General features: G+C 38.7%; 1 long non-coding RNA gene across 4 annotated transcripts in view; it reads left to right on the top strand.

Annotated features, from left to right (window-relative positions):
- The first annotated feature begins 3,734 nt into the window (after nucleotides 1-3,734).
- The window catches only part of LOC117201171 (uncharacterized), a 49,636-nt gene continuing 46,407 nt past the window's right edge, over nucleotides 3,735-6,963 (top strand). For 3 of the 4 annotated variants that reach the window (XR_004483149.2, XR_007470313.1, XR_004483148.2), the window contains exons 1-2: nucleotides 3,735-3,773; nucleotides 6,464-6,510. This is a non-coding gene — a long non-coding RNA (uncharacterized LOC117201171). Of the gene's footprint in view, nucleotides 3,774-3,822; nucleotides 6,721-6,963 lie in introns of those variants that run through there. The other variant, XR_007470314.1, reaches the window with a different exon arrangement.

Raw genomic sequence — 6,963 nt, 5'->3', positions numbered from 1 at the left:
AATCATAATTAATATAATTATTTTTGTCATAGTGAAGATATGAAGGATATTCTCACTTAAGTCAGGTAAAGAATGGACTTTTCATGTGGAAATATGAGATTCTCTAAAAGACGGATCCCTGGGCAAAATATATTCCCCACTGGTGACTTTTCAAGATGTGCTCTGGACATAATTGAGAGAGCGCAGCTCGATAAACTTATTAGGTAAGCAAATCTATGCAGAGAGTCTGTCACACCCTGAGAAATAAAACTGGGTAGAGGAAAAAGATTCAGATTTACATGTTACAAAAATGCTGTTCTTTATTTTAATCGACAGAATTGAATTAGACTCCAGCATCAGCATGCATTTCCCATTGTTTTCTTTTTATATTAACTACAGGAGACTCATTAGAATTTCATGGATGTAATTGTTTCTGGGTTACATCCTCAATTAATGACTATAATTGAAAGATTGGATAGGATTTGGATAACGTGACTGTAATTTAAGTGTAAGACAGACGTCTGGGCCTCTATTTACAATGCATTTGTTATTTCTTTTCTTCTACTGTGGAGGAGTATTTACGAGAGGCAGAAATAAATGCATTTCAAACAGCAATGTCTCAATCAAAACAATGTGCATATTGTGTGCTGGGTACTGTCTTCTCGGGCTGTTTTGTGACTCTGCAGGCCTTAGCAGGATGCATATGCATAAAAAGAGCTTGTGCTCAGATCTTCTGGGAGGACTTGGGGGAGGAGAACAAGCTTCAACAAAGGGGAGGTGGAAGAGAAGGCTATCTCTGTCCTTCTTTATGTTCTGTTACAACACTGTTCAAAACCCAGCATCTCAGCCTGCACTTGCCAAGGATTCCTTAATCAGTTTTAGATTATGTCATGGGGAAAGAAAAAAGGACCACCTCCAAGCTCTTAATTATGGCTCTTCTCTGCTTTCCTCTCCTTATATTTCCCCCCAGAAGTAGATATTAACCTTATTAGCTTTTTTGAGCAGTGCATCACTGATTATCTATACACAAGCTTTGAGGCAGCTGCGAGGGGCAGCTGAACAATTACCCAGGGTTAGCCAGATTTGCTCCAGACTCTGGAAACACAGAAGTCTATAGACCAAAGCTCTTGGGTTCAAGGATGTCTGCTATTTCTTCATCCAAGGTCAAATGTGGACTGTGTAGCTCATTATGTGTCTTTCTCAATACTAATGACCTTTCTTTCTCTTGTGGGTCTTATGATCTGGATGAAAGGGCAAAGACAGTATCAGGATTGAAGATGTGATGGATGAGCTGGAGAGGCCAAGATGTGTGGCTGGACTAAACCACCATGGAAAGAAAAGAGAAAGTGGGACAATGAATAGTAGGAATAGAGAGTTAGGAAACAGAGAGGATGGGAAGGGAGGGGCCCCTGATTCAGAGATGATTTATCAACAATGATAATAACTTGACACCTATGGTACCTCTTGTTGTGGCTCTCATGCTAATTTTGTGAGCCGAGGAGTATTTCCTAATATGTCATCTCTGCTTCAGAAACACAAAGGTGGGTGCTTGCTAGAATGCAGATTATCAGACCCTACCACAGTCCTATAGGAATCAGAATTTCTGGGTATGGTTCCAGGATACTTCATCTTTCCAAGATCCTAGGTGATTCTGATAGACGTTGGAGTTGAGAGCAACTGGGGAGGAGGGAGTGGAAAGCAGAAGGAATGACATGATGGTGATGGGCCAGAGAAGGTGGCTGGGAAGGTATGGACTGAGAGCAGACTCAACAGGCACATATTCAGTTCTTACAGAAGGGGGGCTGGTAATCAAAGGAGTTCAGTGTCTTCCTATAAGTTATGCATCTGATAAGTGGCAGAGCCATAGTTTATACTTCTAAGTCCAAGGCTCTTTCTTTGTACCAAACCTAAGTCAATACGGTTAGGAAAGTGTTAGAATTTGGATGGCAGGTTACGGGAAGAAGGCAACACACCTTGGATCCAGGTCTCAAATTTATCTGTTGAGATAGGGACAATTTCAGGAAAATAGTGTGGAGGCAAAATATGTTCTATTTTTTTTGACCTCATATTCTAAACTCTTTTTTTTTTTGCATATTTCATGAATATTTGGGGGCATGGTTGCATATTAGATGTAAAGTTACACACTCAACTTATTCTTTTGTTAAATTGATGGCTTTTAAAATTTAGCATGGTTCTAGCTCATAATATTGTAAAACCAACATTTGATATATTAATTAAGGTGTTTTAGTACATATTAGCAAATACCCAACTAATAACTTCTTTAAAACTCTATCTGTATAGTATTTAAAATCACCTTGCCAGCAGTACTACACAGAACTTTGGAAGTAATGAATTTATCAATTTTATCTTCTGCTCCAGGCAGATGCCTCTTTCCATTGCCTTCCTGAGTCTTGCTGTCTTGCATGTCTGCATGATCTCAAATCATCACGTTTACCGGATTGGCTTGTTCAGCACTGCTTTCCCAGTGGCACAGCCTGGGTCACTCTCTCTCTTCAGTATCTTTTCTTGTCCCTCTCTGCATTTTGCCACTGAGCTGCTCCTCCAGCTTTCATTTCTGGCTGAACTTTACCCACGGAATTTGGATCTCTCTGCTTTTAGTGGTCATAACAAGCTCCCCTCTCTCTTCATCTATTGAATGTGACCATCTTTATGAATAGTCTTCAATCATAATGCCCCTTATTGACATGGTGTCAGTAAAATGTTTGATTGATAAATAAATTAATAAATGATTTCAGATCACTAAGTAATTAGATGGCTTTTAAGTGCCCAAATGACAGGCATTAAAAATGAACAAATAAATATAATACCAATACTGATTTCCTCTATGAAGAAAATAAAACAGAGTAAAGTATTAGAGAGACAAGAAGGTTTTTACTCTCTATGTGGGATGGATAGGGAAGATCTTCTTGAGAGAGGAAGACTTGAATAATGAGAAAAAGTTCATTTAATGGTAGAAGAGTGTACAAGGGAGAGGTGTGCAAAGGCCCTGAGATGGGGATGAATTTGAAGCTCCGGTGGGAACAGAGAATAAGCCCCCATAGAGCAATAATAGGAGAGGTTAGAGAGGTAGGCAAAGGGAAGATTCTACTGACTTTTCTAGACCACAGCCAGGAGTATGATGTATATTCTAAGTGGAATGGAAGCCACTGGAGGAGGTTCCCAAGGGAGGAGCCTGATCTAGCCTCCCCATCCAGGTTCTGGGGAAACTGAACCTGTTCAGAGAAGCATTCTAGACATTTAAGCTAACCTAGTCCTTCTTTTTACAGTTGTAAAACAGACATAGTCATTCTCTGATGATTGTCTTTTGTATTAGGGTTCTCCAGAGAAACAGAACCAACAGGATGTGTGTGTGTGAGGAGAGAGAGAGATTTATTTTCAGGAATTGGCTCAGGTTATTATGGAGGCTCACACGTCTAAAATTTGCAGGGTGGGCTGTTAGTCTGGAGACCCACAGAGTAGCCTAACCTACAGTTCAAGTCCAAAGGCCATCTGCTGCAGAAATCCCTCTTACTTGGGGGAGGTCAGTATTTTGTTCTATTCAGGTTTTCAACTGATTGAGTGAAGTCCACCTACATTCTGGAGGGCAGTCTGTTTTATTCAAAATCCTCTAGTTTAAATGTTAATCTCATTCAAGAGATCCTCACAGAAACAGCCAGAATAACATTTGGCTACATATCTGGGCACTATGGCCCAGTCAGATTGGTACATAAAATTAACCATCATGCTTTTCTTATAGGACAAGACAAAGGAAGAAACATTTTCCATTTTAAGAAGTAAGTCTGTATTTCATCACAGGTGGATTTGCATGTATACAATTTTGATGTTGCAGTAAATCAGCAACCATAGAATTAACAATCTCCTTCCAATAATTGTTATATTTATTAAAGTTTTTTCTGAAATAAATGTTAAAAGTATAGTAATCAGACTGGAAGAGTGAAATAAAGAACAACAGAACATAGACCAGGTCAGGATAAGAAGAACAGAAAGGAAAAGATTCATAGGAATTTACTGATGAGATTCCTTAGTAAAAGAGAGTAGAGACAGCTAGTAGGAACCTAAGTTTTGTTGATGCAGAATGGGATGATGAATATTTTTTTTTTTCCAAGAGAAGCACTTCATGCAAATGAATAATGGAGGTGAGGCTTATCAGCATGCTGGAAGCTTACAATTATTCAAATTATGCAAAGCCACCAAATATGTGAAAATCAAAACAGAAAGAACCATTAATTCCCATTCTGTCCCCTAGCATTCTAGGGTTTTACCCACATTTGTGAAAGAAAGATACTTCAACCTTGAAATTAAACAGAGAACACAGTGTGGTGATTTAGTTACACATTCACTATTTAATTGTTTTAAAGGTGATCTAGGCAAATGTACAACATTGAAGTATGCATGTTTTTAGTGTGCAGTCCAATTCAATTCATGTCTTGCATGATGGATTTGGAGTTTCAGAGCATTCTAGTTAATAGAAAATGTGTTAATTAAGATCAGTTTAATAATGGTGTTTTTGGAGAATTAAAAACATGTTTGATTCAAGCACCACATTTCCATACTGGAAAGCTACAGTGCTTTGAAAATGAATATATTGGACATGACATATGTCCTTAATAAATCATCCTTCAAAAATTGGATTTCTGTATTTTCTAAGTTTGAATCCATCTGTCAATCCACAAAGGACCCCTCCCTTTCCTCTCTCCCAGCCGTCCCCTTCCTCTCCATACACCTGTGACATCAATAGCTTAAGACAGTGGCTGCCAACTAGAGTCCTGGAGACCCACTGGGGAGAGAGGCCCCAGAAAATGTTGGCTTTTTGTTGAACTGGAGAAGAAATTCACAGCATAAGCGTCCCTCTGTTAGTTCCCATTGAGCTGAGTCCCAATTATAATGTGGCCACAGGGACCCCTTCCTGTGTGTCCTAACAATGTCTCTTTTAAAGATGTCAGGAAAATGGCCTAATGGTAAGTTCCATCAGAAAAGAAATATCAGACTGAGGGGATTTGATAGTCTGGAAAATCCGCAGCCACTAGCAAGCATTTATGTTCTGGGGCGAGCTACCAATCTTGTTGTGCTGATATTCTTTCATCTGTAAAATGGATACAACTATTGTTTATTGAGGTTGTACTATGTGCTATGTACTTTCATGCTTAATCTCTCTTAATCTTCATGATAACATTATGAAGTAGGCATGATTATACACTTACTTATCCCTTTGTAGAAGAGAAAACTGATGATTAGAGATGTCAGGTATTGACCAAGATTGCACAAGCATGGAGAAAAGATTTGAAAGCAAGCCCTCCTCAGTGCTTGATCTTAATTATTGCACTGATTTCCAGTATGCTACTTAGCACCTACCTCATAGTGTTGTTTCTGGGATGAATTTATTTAATGCATGTAAAACACATAGCACAAATACCTGAAAATAAAAGCTAGCTTCAGCATCCGGATACAACAGCAGCAACAACAAAGTCTTCTTAGGTAAACTTTTTACTAATCCCCTTCCAACATTCCCCTCACCTTTCTTCAGTGCTAATGAATTCAGAGACAGTACCATCTAATGGGTATCTGTTCATGTAATCAAGACCTTTTCATTATTCCCTAATTATTTTATGAAGAATATGTTCCTCTACAGTTCTGTTGTTTTATGTAGGGAGAGTCAAGGAGCAACAGGTTTTTGGTTAGAAGATCAGCATGGATTCTTAGCTCTTCCACTGGACTTTGAGGAAAAAAATCTAAGTTCAGTTTTCTTATTTCTGAAAAGGGAATAATGATACCTGTTCTTTGCTCCTGTCAGCTCTAGAATAAAATTCAAATTAAAGCAAGCATATGAAAGGCTTTATAAACGTCAATGTGCCATAGAAATATAAAGGTGGTGTTAGCAAGGGTTATGACATCTTCTGCTTCCCTTTCATTCATCCATTTTTGTGTGTCTATCAACATAAAAAGCAAGAATTTTTGACTTGCAAATTTTACTGTTAGACTGAACTGTTTTATGATACAATCAAAGGAGGATGCATTCACATTTTATTTTTATGTGAATAAATTAAGGACAATTGTTTTTCCCTTTTACTTTTTTTTCCCCCTTGTGGCAGATGAGCTCATCTGTTGATATTTAGACCAAAGATTCAAATTTCCTTCTGGAAAGTATTTAGGCTATAAAAGCTCATGTGAGCTAATCAACCTGTGTGAGGTTGTTTGGTTTGTTTCAGATGGTGTTAGAGGTTGGCCCCCCTGAAGAAGACTTTGACACAGAGATTTGAATATAAGAAGGCTATTAGGAAACACTCTTGGGTTCAAAACCTGGGGTGAAAGAGAAGTAAATAGGATTGGGCAAAGGGAAAAGGTTACTTTAATCAAACTCAGAAAAGGTCTCAGCTGACCCCGTGGGTACCTCTAACATGGGATGATCCTTCAGAGTTGCCCTGAACTGGGGAGGAGGGACTGAATCTTTGTACTCTCACAACAGCCAATCTTGGATGCAAAGCTTCCCCATGGAAGATGACATGGCTTAAGGTGAGTTGGCTTTCTTCAGACAAAAGCATTCCCAGAAGAGACTGACAGCCAGGAGCACTTGCAGCTGCTGGGAGATCATGCCCTTTAGTTCTGAATGGGACCCTGTGTAGCATATTATAATATCTACTACAGATAGCAATGTACCTGCTTTACCAGATCTACTTAAGATTCTCATCAACACCTTCCTGGTGAATTATCATGCAGACTCAGGTAAGTCATTACCTTACGAGTATTTCTATCTAAGTTTAGACAGAAAATAATTCTTATTACATTATGCTGAACCTTATATTAAGCGGAAATCTGACACCAGATTCTTTAATCCTTGAAAAGAGAAGATTCTGAGGGAACTGTACTGAAGAGCTCGACTTAGCATTGGAAACAAGTGAGAATAGTACAATATTTGGAGCTCATAAATGTTTGCTGGAGGAAGAAAATGTTGGGTGAAATGGAGAA

Source organism: Orcinus orca, chromosome 11 (genome assembly GCF_937001465.1).
Source record: "Orcinus orca chromosome 11, mOrcOrc1.1, whole genome shotgun sequence".
In the NCBI taxonomy this organism is placed as follows: Eukaryota; Metazoa; Chordata; class Mammalia; order Artiodactyla; family Delphinidae; genus Orcinus; species Orcinus orca.
This window is presented reverse-complemented; position numbering and strand designations above follow the sequence as displayed.